The sequence below is a fragment of the Mauremys reevesii genome, linkage group 2, assembly GCF_016161935.1.
Source record: "Mauremys reevesii isolate NIE-2019 linkage group 2, ASM1616193v1, whole genome shotgun sequence".
NCBI classification, from domain to species: domain Eukaryota; kingdom Metazoa; phylum Chordata; order Testudines; family Geoemydidae; genus Mauremys; species Mauremys reevesii.
The window spans coordinates 219652442-219666915 of record NC_052624.1 but is presented as its reverse complement, the minus strand read 5'-3'; the positions used below and the strand labels follow the sequence as shown (position 1 = coordinate 219666915).

The following is a 14474-nucleotide window of genomic DNA, read 5'->3' as shown; positions in this document are numbered from 1 at the left end:
CTGGGGCAGGGGGTTGGGGTGTAGAAGGGGGTGCAGGGTCTGGGAGGAAGTTTGGGTGCAGGAGGGGGATTCTGATCTGGGGCAGGGGGTTGGGGTGGAGGAGGGAGTATGAGGTGCAGGCTTTGGCCGGGAGGTGCTTACCACAGGTGGCTCCCAGCCCACAGCACAGCAGGGTGCTCAGGCAGGCTGGCTGCATGCCATGGCCCCAAGCTGGTCCCAGAAGTGTCTGGGGCCTGCTGCTGGCACATCTCTGTGTGCCCCCTGGGGGGAGGGGGACAGCAGCTCCGTGAGCTGCATGTGCCCACAAGCGATGCCCCTGTAGCTCCCATTAGCTGGGAATCGGCCAATGGGAGCTGTGGGGATGGTGCTGGGGGTGGAGACAGCACACGGAGCTGCCTCCCCCGCACCAGCCAGGGGCCACAGAGACATGCTAGCAGCCGGCCACTTCCGGGAGTGGCGTGGGGCCACGGCAGGCAGGCATCCTGTCTGAGTGCCCTGCTGCACTGGCCTGGAGATGGCGATCGCTGCCTGTGATTTATTTTTGCAGCCCCCTCCTTGAGCCAGGGCCCGGGGATGCAGCCCCTAAAGTCCCTGCCTTAATTCGGCCCTGACTCTATCCCAAACAAATCCTAATAAAAATACCTCACAATCTCATGCCAAGTTTTTGCTGTTAGATAATGTATGAACAGTACCAGTAAAACAAATGGTATAAGTGTCCTCCATTGAACAGAATGATCAAAGTGCCTTCCATTGAGCAACAAGCATGGAAATCAATTGTATTATTAAGCGGCTGAACTACAGGAGGTCACGGACAAATGTCACGGACAAAGTCCAACCCCCTAAGTGATACCTGTGCAGCTAGTGTTCATTAGTGTTGACAGGGCCTGTATTCAAAAGTGGGCACACAACCTTTGCGTAAGTCTCCTGTAGCTATTACTGCTACTGCAGACATGACGAATCCCAACAAGGCAAGGATCATTAACATGCACTAATACTGTTCCCCTCCAGCCCAGCCCAGCTGAGAATGACCTCTCCAGCACTCTGGCTACCGAGAATGTGTAGATTCCACAGGTGGCAAAAGGGGCAGAGAGGGAGCCAAGCACAAATCTTCCTCCCTACTGGCTGCCTCTCTTCATACATCTGCACAAATGATGGCTTAAATTTGGCCCACAGCCCAGCCAGTCTGGTCGCTATACTCTGTGTTACATGGCAGATCCAGGTTTGAGTTATGAGCTCTGATTCATTGAACCAGCTGGAATTGAGGTGCTACAGGCAAGTCCTCATCCCTCTGTGTGCAGGGGATAAGTAATGGAGTTGCACTGCTGAACCGTCAATTTGGGAACTTAAGAACATAAGAAAGGCCGTACCGGGTCAGATCAAAGGTCCATCTAGCCCAGTATCTGTCCACCGACAGGGGCCAATGCCAGGTGCCCCTGAGGGAGTGAACCTAACAGGCAATGATCAAGTGATCTCTCTCCTGCCATCCATCTCCATCCTCTGACGAACAGAGGCTAGGGACACCATTCTTACCCATCCTGGCTAATAGCCATTTATGGACTTAGCCACCAAGAATTTATCCAGTCCCCTTTTAAACATTGTTATAGTCCTAGCCTTCACAACCTCCTCAGGTAAGGAGTTCCACAAGTTGACTGTGCGCTACGTGAAGAAGAACTTCCTTTTATTTGTTTTAAACCTGCTGCCTATTAATTTCATTTGGTGACCCCTAGTTCTTGTATTATGGGAATAAGTAAATAACTTTTCCTTATCCACTTTCTCAACATCACTCATGATTTTATATACCTCTATCTTGTCCCCCCTTAGTCTTCTCTTTTCCAAACTGAAGAGTCCTAGCCTCTTTAATCTTTCCTCATATGGGACCCTCTCTAAACCCCTAATCATTTTAGTTGCTCTTTTCTGAACCTTTTCTAGTGCTAGAATAACTTTGAAGACTTCCTCATTTTTAAGCAGGAGTGGCCTTGAGCTTTGGGACATGAGAGAGAAAGAATGTAAGGGTGATGGATGGCATCTTAAATGCTACAGCTTGGATACATAGGGCATGTTCCTGAGAAAATAACATTTACATACATCCTTATGCACCTGGTCCTGTCAAAGGATGGATCACACATAACCTGACAGAAGACTGTATTTTTTAGTCCGTTTTCTATTGAAATTGGAAAGAATCAGTAATCAACACTTGCTGGATTCTTGCTCATACAAAAGTCATACAATGAAGTTAGCAGATGAATAAACCACATTCATTCTTCCTTAAATATCAGAGCAACTGTGACTCCCTCAGCTAAAATATTCTGGCTACTTATTCCCAGGTGCACGCTCTGAAAATAGCAATCAGTAAATACAGCTTTCTGTGACATAAGCACACCAAGAATAATAATTCCTTTGAGAATCAGAGACTTGTTAGAGCTAAAAGGTGAGATGTTCATCTACAAGGCTTACACCTGATACTACTTATTATTAATAGCTGCTTTTACATGTATCTAGTCCTGGTTAATAGCAATGTTGTCTTTTTTTTTGTTTTTCTGACCGATGAAGTACAACGTGTCCATCAGCAAGAAAAAAGGTGTTTTTCTTCATCAATATTTGTATCCTGCATGATTAGAGAAAAACCCACCCTATGTTTCATACATGAAATATTAACAATGATTACACTTGCTTGTAGGCCAAATCTTCAGCTGGTGGCAAGCAATGTAGCTTCACTGAAAGTCAGTGACGCTATGGTGATTTACACCTCCTAAGAATCTGACCCAGTGCCTGTGTTAACGCTGCAAATAAAAGTGACTCTCTCTCATAGGCCAGACTTAATACAAAAAGTTATTAAACTGAGGAATTATGAATTCTTTCTTGTCTTATTGCCTCTTGTGATCCATAGACTTGGACTCTTTCTTTGACATTCATTTAGCTGTTTTATAAAATCCCTTATTTTGTCTGAACATTTTCCTTGTTATTTGGACACAGTCATCTCAAAGGAAGTTCTGTGAGAAAAGTAATAGAATACCAATTTCTACAATTTTCCTCAGGTCATCTCCACAGGGTTAATGTGGAGACATTGCCTCACTCCCCTGTCCCCATTCTCCCACGTCCCTGCCCTATTCTCCCACACAGATCTCCAAACCAGTGGAGAGCTGTCAGAAAATTCTGAAAGAAGGAGGGAATGGTGTAGCAAAGATGGATGAGACTTCCTTCCATAGGAGAGGGGGTGATCCATACCTTGCACTTGGATCTGTAGGGCAGTATTCCTCACTCCAAAGTTTGTTCATGTTTTTAAAGTGAACAGATTTGGTGAGGTTGGACAGATGACAGGGAAGATGTTACAAAGTCAATGGGAGTATTGTGTAAGACCTACAGGGTAAAATGTAAACAAGCCCTACAGAACTATTCCTGGAATCCACCAAATCTTCCCTTGCATATAATCCCTTTGGGGAATACTGCAAATAACAGAATGATGTTCTGTGCTAGTAAATTACAGAATGAAATGCAACACAACAGCAGCACTCTCTTCACAGTGACATTGAACACCAAACAGCTGTAAACCCATATTAACTGTCCACTTAAACTGGCTTTACAGTTGCTTTGCATCAACAAAGCAACACAGAACAGCTAGAGAGTGCCTGTGAATCTTGGCCCACTTCTAAAAAATACGGAAAACAATCAAACACTATATTAACACTTTTCTTTTGAGGATGGAAGGATGATTACTACACAGTCAGGATGGAATATTCCTCAAAAAGAGTTTCAAGGTAATAAGACCTGTAAGACTTTCTTTGGAAGAAAGTAAAGTAACCTGAAAAGAATAGATCTTCTCACTCTGCAGTTTGTTAAGGGCAACAGGAAACTCAGTTCTCTGAGGGCGTTGGTTACGGTTTGACAAAATAGGTTACCCTTCGCTAAATGGAAGTTTACATGCTGAACAATCAAATAGATACAACCCAACAAAATAATTCTGAAAAGAAAAGGGGAAAACTAGTCTATTTCATATAGGTTCTCATGCCATGCTGGTCACCATAATGTCTGAGTGCCTTCCGGCAGTGCATTAAGAGATGTGACTAACAACTGTCACATGTTGTTTGCTCTCTCATCCGCTCCCCAGGGGGAGAAATGTGTACAGTGGAGTCTTGTTTTGGAAGTGGTGTTTTTTTCTCCCAATATACATATTGCTATGTATTTATGGTAGAGAAGGCAAGGTCAAAGAAATGTGCCTTGCACTGGAGCAGAAGGTGGTGAGGTTTGGGATGGCCCTTAGTTTCTTGGGGCGTTCATTCCACAGTCTCGAACTGTCCCCCCACCTCCCAAGAAAGCCTTGTCTCCTACACAGATGAGCTTTATCCTTACTGCAGAGAGTTCACTCCTCTGCCACATTGTAAGATGTCAACCACAATCTTCATCCTGGAGTTTTTGGCAATCTTTGAGTTCATAGAATGTCTTGAGGATAAGGACCAAGACCTTGAACTTGATTTGACACTCTCTGGGAAACCAGTGTAGAGAATGGAGGACAGGCCTGGAGTGCTTGTGGTAGCATATGCTGCTAAGAAGATGTGCTGTGGTATTTTGTACTAGTTGGAGTTTCCTAAATGCTTAAGGCTTGCTGCCCAGATATATCACATAGCTGTAATCCAGCTGAGAAGTGACAAAGATGTGGGGCCAGATCATCATCCGCCAGGATGGGACAAAGGCTCCTAGACTGCTGGAGAGGACAGAAAGCCCTACTTACTGATGATGCCACATGAAAGCTTAGCATCAGCAAGAAATCCAATAGTATTCCTAAACAATGGACCAAATTGACCAATTGTGGAGATATACCTTTCAGCAAAGGAGACTGCATCATGGCTGCAAACTCTTCAAAATGCTTTCCTCTGCCCACCAGCATCACCTTTGTCTTTCTTGGGTTCAGCTTCAGCCAGCTGTTCTTCATCCAAACAATCAGCTTTGAAATGTCAAGGCAAATACTCTAAACATCTGATGTCTAAGCTCAATAACAAAACAAATATCTATATTCAATTTTACCAATATAAACAATCAAAATAGTTATTTAATCCAGCACGTTATGTTTGCTTGGAGGGATTGGATCACTCAGGCAATTGATAATGGGCTCATTATCCATTTACCTTCTAGCTTTCTAGTTCAAATCCAATATAGGTTGGGCATGACCAAAAATGTTTACTATCTGATGGCTGTTAAATAGCCAATGGGAAATGAATTTGGTAATCCAGTTCATTCTGGTAGAGAAGTGTCCACATCACAAACCCTAACCTTTAATTAGAGGTCAGAGCTCAGGTTGGGGCTGAGGTAGATTGAGTGGCAGAATGGAGAAGCTTGTGCTTCCAATACCATGGACCAAGATTTTCAAAAGCAAGAGCCCAATGTTAGGCTCCTAAAATCCATATTTAGGCAAGGAAGTAAATGGCTGGATTTGCTAACATGTGTGGCACCAATTCCTAATGCTTCCCTTTCTGGATGCTCAGTACTGTTGAATAATCAGGCCACTTTAGATCTGAACCAAAGCCCATGGAAAGACTTCCATTGATTGCAATTGGCTGGAGAACATGCTTTTGGTGCCTAAATAATGATTTTGGAATCTAGCTATTTTTGAAAATCTTGGTGATAGTGTGCTTGCTTTGTAGAAAAGTGGAAGATTTTAGTTTCCAGTCCTGTTAATCTGGCACTTTCCCAAGCACCGATTTAAAAAAAGGCCTACTCAATTATGAAAAAATGTCCTCAAAAAGCAATGAACCAGATACAACAGATGCTTGTTAGTAGCAACATATTGGTGCCCTTTTGTTATATTGCTCCTAAGTGGCTGTTGCTGTTATGGCACATGTCATCTGACCAAAGACATATGAAGAGCTAATGGTGTTTTGGAAGGGGTGGAGCAGCCATGTTGAAGGGGGAGAGTTGAGGGGTGTGGGAACCCCAAGTCCGGGGGAAATGGGGCAGGAGAGCCCCCAGTCAGCAAAACAGCCTAGCAAGCCCAGTACTGGGGACAGGCTGAGGATGTTCCCACTGGCAGCTTCATGCTCCACCTTGGTGAGGGATGGCTGGCTGGGGAGGACACCACGCGCAATCTACAATGGAGCAAGAGTGGCTCCTAACATGGACAGTGGAAACAGGAGGGGGGGAGGAGACAAGTCAGTGCCCTGGAGAGGAGGGTTCCCCATCCCCCCACAGCAAAACAGCACACCCATACCCCACCACCAGCTACCAAGACAGATGGGATAGCTCAGTGCATGGAGGGGGGTCCCCAATACTCTGTATTGCAAAATAGCAATCCCGCCTCCGCTCCTCTGCCTGAAAGCCAGACGCTCAGGAAGGGAGGAGGAAACCTTGCACCTGCGCCTTTGCTACTCCCCTGACACCAGCTTCCCCCTCCCCCAAAATCCCTCTCTTCCAGACCCTCCCGCTAACACATGCTCTCCACCAGACTCTGTCAGGCAGGGCAAGTGGATGGGGCAGCGTGCCCTGGAGTTGCGCTGAAGGGCCGGGGTCAGGTGGGGAGTGGAAAGATGTAGTTTGGTGGGGCAATGCCCCTACATTCCCCCCTCCCCCAATCTCCACCCCTGGATGTGATGTTACAATGCCACAAATGTTGCACTTAAGCGACGGTTATGTTGTTATCATCAAGTGGACAATGCACAGTAGGGAAGGTGTTCCCAAGGGAAATGTTGCTTTTACGTGGTGGTTGCTCTTACAAGTTGTTCTGCAAACAAGCGTCTACTGTATAAAGAAACATCATCTGATATATCCATGTTTCCTATCAAGATAGGTAGTGTGTGTAACATGTACAAATGCAACTAATAATAATCAACTGCTGGCTGCTCATTGTTACTAAAAATCAGTCAAAGGTTAAAATGAGTCAAATACATATCTGAAAATAATGGAAAGCTTAAATGTATGCCCTAGCACTAATGCTGAGATATTGGATATGAACCTCTCTCTACCCCTTATGCATGCCTGTATGACACTCAGATTATGTGGCATTTCTATGTTTAACCTTTTGGACATAAACGAGTACAAAGATCAGGGTTAAAAGTTGTATCTTTGGCTAAAAGCTGCTTACATGATGTTTGGTTGAGAGAGTTATTACATTTATAGTATTTACTAATCTCTGTAGCAGGAATGTGAGCTCCCTACACCACCCAAAGGAGGAATACATGCAGTATAAATAGTCAGAGGTCAGATTTTTAAAATAAAAACTGCACTAAAAAAAATGATTGAGGCTTTTATATTACATAATCCTTCCCTTGTTTCGTATTGCAACAAAATGGAATTTTCTCAGCTAGCCACAATGCAAAGATGTTGTACAGTTACTGAAGCATAAGTACAATATTCCTCCCCCGCTCCTTCCCTAATTATGCAGTTCCTTGAACTCTGATTGGTTCTGGGGATCTGATTTGCATTACTGTATGATTGTTTTATAATAATTATACAGTATGTGAGTTCTCTGCATTGTGTGTGTCTAATAATGGCTGACAGCCAATCAGAGTGCATAGATTTCCATAATCACAGTACAGTCACTTTTCAATCATTATATGGGCCTGATCCAAAGCCTATCAAGACAATGAAAAACCTCCCATTGACTTTAATGGGCTTTGGATCAGACCCACTATGAATATTATGTTAATCTCTCTACTGTCATTCACTATTTTTATTCATAGTCTTTTCTATGGTGCCCATCAGTGAGTTAGAAGAAAGTGATTCTGTAATTCCTTACCGTCGTTATAAAAAAGTTATGAGTGAGTGTAAGTTCAAGGTAAATCTTGCTTTCAAAAGCCTTGTTTTATATACTTGCAATGTGGGAGTGTTTAAGGCTGGAACATATTCTCACTGAAGTCAGGGTAAGATTGTAATTGATCATAATGGGAACAGGACTGGGCCCTTAGAAAGTTTGACATTGACTTCACTTCCTCTCCATTGATTAATGTGACAAATAAGCTTTCTGCATCAAAAAGGGCAATGTTTTAAATTGAGAGTAGTTATCATTTATGTTAATAAACACACACACACACACCTTGAGTCACTTTGATGAACTAGAGTTGGGAAAAACTTGGGACTTCTGTTCTTGTACAGCTGTACACGGCAGTGATAATTAGGTGGCCTGAGGTGGTGGGAATGGAAGAAAACAAGATCAGCTTTCTGTATAGGTGATATTAGCAGCCACCTAGGATGCTTCATCAAAGAGGGTGTTGGAATAGAATTGGATCAATGACCAATAGGAGATCAGTGAGTGTGATTACAAAAGAAAGTAGTCTCCCTCTATGTGGGATTCAGGGGAAACTCAGAAGTATTATATAAAATGATTTATAGATGGAGATAAACTAGGTTGGTTGCCTTCATCTGTGGCTTATTTTTTCAGAGTAGCAGCCCCTATGAAGAGCTCTGTTCAACTATACAGATTAAAGCATTGCTTTACATTTCAAAGAGAACATTTAGAAATGTAACACACCCACACAGTAACAGGGAACTGTACACAGCTCATTTCACTTACAGTTTAGGGTCTGATCCTGCAAGGGTCTGTGATATGCTTTCATTACAGGAGGCATTCAGCACCTGGCACAATCAGCCTGATATCCTCATAACAATCCTCTCACCGAAACCATCCTCTACATAAAACCTGCCGTTCTTTCTAAGAAACATGTTATCCTATGTAGACCAGGTTTTTTCTCCATGTCTCAGTGTTTCTTTTTTGAGAGGATGCCCCACACATACCACAACAGCTTTGTGTAAAATCAAAACTTCTCTCTGGGCTTCTACTGTTGCATGAGACCTTAGTGAAAGCATGTAATTCTAACACACATAACCTTGGCATCTATGTGCCAGTTCAGGTAGAATATATAGAAATTATGATAGCCTTTGGAGATATATTTAAGATTCTATTGTGCATACAGAAAAAATAACATACACAGATATACCCATGGATAAGGTAGGTGATAAATATCTGTGGCCTGATTCTCATTTAATATTAAGGATACTTTAGACTGTTCTGGCAGTGCAAAGGGGCTTTAGAGTAATTTCATAATTTACTGTCATTTCAATGCCCCTTCACAATGCCAGAGGAGTGTCAATCATAGTCAGCCCCCTATTATATACCACAGGGCAGATCCTCAGCTGGTCATAGCTCCATTGACTTATCTCATGTGACAACTGGAGTTGACTTTAATGGAGCTCTGACTATTTACAGTAGCTGAGGATCTACTTACTGTAGGACATGTAAAACAGCAAGGAACCAATAACCCCAAATACAGAGAATATAGAAATTTGCCAATTCTACTACTTCTGGCTTTCATATCCAATACAAACATTTGTCTCAATTTTTTTTAATACAGTTGGCTAAAAAATGTTCATTCAGCTTGATATTTTACAAGCCACTTTACTATACAAACGATGGAACTCTTGCACATAGTAGATTACTATTCAACCTGATATACTCTGCCGACTCCCATCATACCATATCCTCTGAGCGCTCAGTCACATCATGCTTAATTATGAATGGCCTCCAAAAAATCCCATTCTACTGTACTATGAACTGACTCATTTCACACAGATGCTTTGACAGCTCATACTGGGTATTAGAATCACATGGTGCCGTTTTAGTCAGTGAGTCATATATTGTACTAGGTGCTTGGATCTGACTCACTGAACTGTGTTAGGAACTGACTGACACTGTACTGGTCTGAAAGCTGGTTTGCATCACGGTGACTCATCTTGTAGTGCATTAAATACTGATTCACACAGCATTCCCTATTAGATCCGACCATTGCAATCCACTTCAGATTGTACCATACTGGAATCTGACCACACTGTAAAATTCCTGCATATATATAGCTACATTGGACACAGAAAGCCTGAGTCTAATCTTGCTTGCACCGGTGAAACACGGGAGTAATACCACTAAGTTACCAGTGTAAACCTGATGTGAGATCAGAATCAGGTCCAGATTTGCTGTTTGTGTAATATAAGAAAATAAATCAAGTGATAGCTTGTGGACTTCATACAAACAAATGGCAGGTAACTCTTCAAAGAGTTCAAAATCCAGTCCCTAAATAGAAATTTAGGGTCCACCAATCCTTGGATAGAGTATTTTGATAACTGAGACTTTGCTTATCCACTAGTACTACCACATTTCAGCCATAATTCCCAGAAGCACTGCTTCCAGAGGATAAAATTTCCTTAGTGCCTGAAAGATTGGTGTGAATTTTCAGAAGCATCTAGTGATTTTTTGGCTGTTTCAATTTTTGGCTGTCCATCTTGAGATATCTTAAGGAGGCTTGATTTTCAGATGTGCTGAGTATTCCATGCTCCGAAAATTAGATTCCATGTAATGTGTTTCAAGTTGGGCAGCCAAAAACTGAGGCACCCAAAATCACTAGTTATTTCTGAAAATTTAGACCATTTGCTTCAAGAGTATGTGTGTGTGAAATAACATTTCTGAAGTGAAACCACAGACTTAGGAAAAAGTAGTGCTTCCATGCATAATGATTTCAAATTCAGGTGGTAATATGCATATAGATATTGATATGGGTAAGTAGAATCAAGGATAAATAAGATTGCTCATATCTTATTTCTGTAGTATGTTATAATAGTTGAGGGTAGTGTAGCTATATGGTTTTCATCAAATCATCCAGGAGGCTTGAACATACTTTTCAGTTGGGATTTCATTCTGAGTTTAGAAACACACCCTCATTCTTCATTTTAAATTGACTCCCATCATAACATATTGGTGGTGCGTTGTACTGTGTATTGGCTTCCATCATACTGTATAGTAATAATGTAGTGTATTGACACTAGCAGCATTTAGCCCTATTGATTCCTGAAGCCAGTGGTAGTGTGTTGTAGATACAATGTGTACAGAAAGTGAGTGATATGCAAGTAGCCTAAAGGTCTTTGAGTTGCAGAAATGACCATCTAGCATACACTTTTGTTATGGATTTTTTGCAACTACAAAAATGAAATAATGGAGTGACTGTATAGATGAAATGACCTCTATATTAAATTACTGTAATTTCTACTGGCATGTGCAAAGATAATCAGATTTAACTTCTGCAGTTGTCTAATTTTCATTACCCATTCCCCTCTATTTAATGCCATAGAAATGACCGATCTCAGGAAAAGGTCTTTTTTCTTGCCCACGGAATGGATACCTCATTTAAAGGGTCTGTGATGGGGAAACACTTGTTCGCCCTGGAACAAATGTTTACTTTATTACTTGATTGTTTTGTGACATCCCTAGTAAGAACTGCGTTAGTCTGGGGTTCAGGCAGTGGGTGGGCACGTAGGTAATGGGCCAGTCCTGCTGTCCTGCCGGGGCAGAGATCCTAGTGACTTTCACTGAACTCCATGGGACTGTTGCTGGAGAGAGGAGGCTAAGGACGCTCTGGGCTTTGTAGGACTCTCTAGGTGTAATTCAACCAGTTCCCTCATTCCTAGAAAACTCAAGGAAAAACAGCACCGTGGGGGGGCTGCCCCCCTTACCTCAGCTACAGACACGGGGTTTAGTGGATCAGTCGGGAGCCTCCTCCCCTGGCTGCTTTGCAGAGCCAAACGGCGCCGCCTGGCGCTCGGCACCAAGAGGAGCGCGCTGGCAGGCAAAGGCTGCGGTGGCGGCGCGGGGCTGCCCCGGCTCGGCGGCTTCCAGCTCCGCGCCGGAAGAGCGGGCGGGCGGGCGAGCAAAGCGCCAGACGGAGCACGCACCGCGCCCGCGCCGGGGCTCGCCTCCCTCCGAGCGCGCAGCCCCTCCCTGCAGGCGGGCGGGGCGCCGGCCCACGGCACCTGGCGGGGCTCGCTCCGGCGCCTCTCCGGGGCACAGCGGCTGCGCTCTCGGAGTCCCCTTTGCCGCGCTCTGGGTCCCGCCAGGGGCACCCCCGCCTCCCGCAGCCGGCGGGACCATCCCCTCTCCGGGGCTGCGCCAGGGGGGAGTTTCCTTGCACTCCCGCCGCTGGGAGCTGCCGAGGCGGCCCCTGGACGGGCAGCACATACACTGGGCGGGAGCCTTCCTAGGTCCCGCTGCCCTCGCAGCAAGCGGGCTCCGGGGTGCAGCGGGTCCCTGCTCCCCAGCGGCTCCCTGCCCCGCCGCCGAGGGAGCGCTGCCCACAGAAGGCGCCTTGCGCCCCTAGCTTGTGGAAAGCGGCCGGTGACCCCTGCCCGCCTCCCGGCAGCGAACTTGTAGCCCGCCGCCCTGGGCACGGCGCTATTGGCTCCGCGCCACAGGCCAGCCCGGCGAGGGGCGGCCACGGCCCCTGGCCCTCACACTCCGGCCAGTGCAGCCACCCACCGCACCTGCAGAGGCTGAAGCGAGCTCCCCTTGCCCGCCAGGTCTAGCCCCCGGAACCAGGGCAGCCCTGGCTTCCATGCTGGCCGCCGGCCCCCGCCGCCCGCGTGAGATCACACCTGAGCCAGCGCCGCACCTGTGCTCTGCGTGTAAACACCCCCGGATCCCCCTCTGCCTGCCAGGGACAATGCAACGATCTGCCGCAGCGAGGGATCCTGCCTTTAAACCGAAGGAGGCTTCCCAGGGCACGCAATGGAAGAAACGCCTGGAAACCCCTCAAACTACAATGGGGGGGGGGGTGATCCAAAGAGACACCCTCCCTTCCCCGTGTTTAGGGACAGCGAGTGCCATCCAGAAGCGCCTCTCGGTCTCCCAGACCAGGAAACGGCCGATTGTTATTCTCATGCCCCAAAATACACTTTACAAACCCAGCCAGGCAAAGCCAAAGCCCCGGAAGCTTCCCCACGTGCCGAGCCGCTGGGCAGTCCAGGCTCAGCACTGTAGGGCTGGAGAGTACTTACAATTTCACCATCAGTCCCGGGAGCCAGATGGAAATCTTTGCCTTGATCACATCCGTTAGCAGTGGGCTCCTCACCCAGGGACGGCGGCTCGCCAGCCATGCGCATGCGTCCCGAGCTTTTATAGGATGCTTATTTTACTGTATATTCCACTGGCTTGATCCCCCCACCGCCTTCAGCCACCACCAGAATGCCCGGGATATGCGTCCGGCCGGCCTTCCCGAGCTCTTGTTATGGGTAGGGAAAAGCAACAGCCCAGGACAGGAAGGGGGAAGGGACTAGACCGAAGTAAATGAGAAATGAACCGTGAATGCCAAGTCTCTACCTCGCTCAGTTTCCGCACAACACCTTGCCTTGGCAGGCGACCTTCCCCTTCCCCTAAACCCAATCAGTTCCCAGATGGTGACACACGCGTCTTTGTGTGAATCTCAGGCAGTTCACATCTGGGGCCACATCTGCAACAAACACATTGTGTCAACAAACTGGGGAGGGGAAGGGGGTGGAGAGTTCCATGGATCCAACTTCTGTTCCTCCCCGGGGAGGAGATATTCTGGGATAAACAAGCGGGTGTATTAGGGGCAGGAGGGAGGGGCTGCACAGGGAGGAGAAGGTTGTGTGCTCGATGTTTGGGTCTTATTTTAGTAGGCTCCCTTAAATCTGGATCGTCTTTATATGGGTAGGGATTGGCGCTTTAAGGTAATTGCAGGGACGTGTTTCCCCCTTATCTGGTTTCCTTGTTGTATGTCAAAACGCCTCTACTCGAATAAATTACGGCGTAGCAGGAAGCTTGAAATAAATCGGATCTAAAGAAAGGTTTATGCCTGAATGTGCAAAAGTGTTGTGCATAAATGGCAACCGGTAAATCATGCACCAATGTGGAGAGCAATAGATCTTTCTTGCTCCATACTGTATTCATCTGAGGGAAACATAGGTACGTTCATATTGCATTCAGACACCGTTCCGAAGGAAACCACACACCCGACAACAGGACACAGATTTCCTTGGAGCGCCTTCAGTAACGGGCTGCTCAGGACTTGCAAATTTGTTGCTACTTTGTGACCACTCTGTCGGGGCAGGAGTTAGGAGGACGACGCAACCTCTCCCTGGAACTGAAATTGATCTGATACATAAATAACATTCACGTCACTTCCTCCGACTTCTCAGGAGCTGGAGTCAGGGCTCCCTGGTTACAGAGAGAGAAAGACAGAGATCACAAACAGCCCTGCTAATTATGACAGCTCTCTTTCCGTTTTCATTGGTACAAGGAAGCAAGATACTGACAGGAAAGCACCATCGTAAACAGCTTCATGTCTGTACTCACAAACGCAGACCTATGGGGAACGCTGCCTGCGCCAGCCCCATAGATCAGAACAGCCCTGCTTCTGCCATTCGCCAGCAAGGGGCGTTGAAGGATTTCAGCTGTCATCGCTCTTACCCTTGAATATTTATGCCATTCCCTCTCCACACACCCCCACACCTCAATCTACCAATTACAGCCAGAATCGTAGTGTTAAATCGTTAACATTAGCTGCCAGCCAGGGGTTTCTCTAGATGTAGACAAAGGTCTCCCTATGCAATAAGGCATCCCGAGGAGGAGGAGAGGGAGGGGAACCTGTCTGAAGAAGTGGTACTCACAGCACTGAACGGATTTGGGAAAGTTCCGTGTTTCCTGAACGCGG

At 45.9% G+C, this 14474-nt stretch overlaps 1 protein-coding gene across 1 annotated transcript in view; it reads right to left on the bottom strand.

The window, feature by feature from the left end:
- Positions 1-12876, bottom strand: part of RGS20 (regulator of G protein signaling 20) — a 39180-nt gene extending 26304 nt beyond the window's left edge. The window contains exon 1 of the mRNA XM_039521186.1: positions 12799-12876. The gene's annotated coding sequence lies outside the window, so the exon portion shown is untranslated. The remainder of the gene's footprint in view (positions 1-12798) is intronic.
- Positions 12877-14474: the final 1598 nt, after the last annotated feature.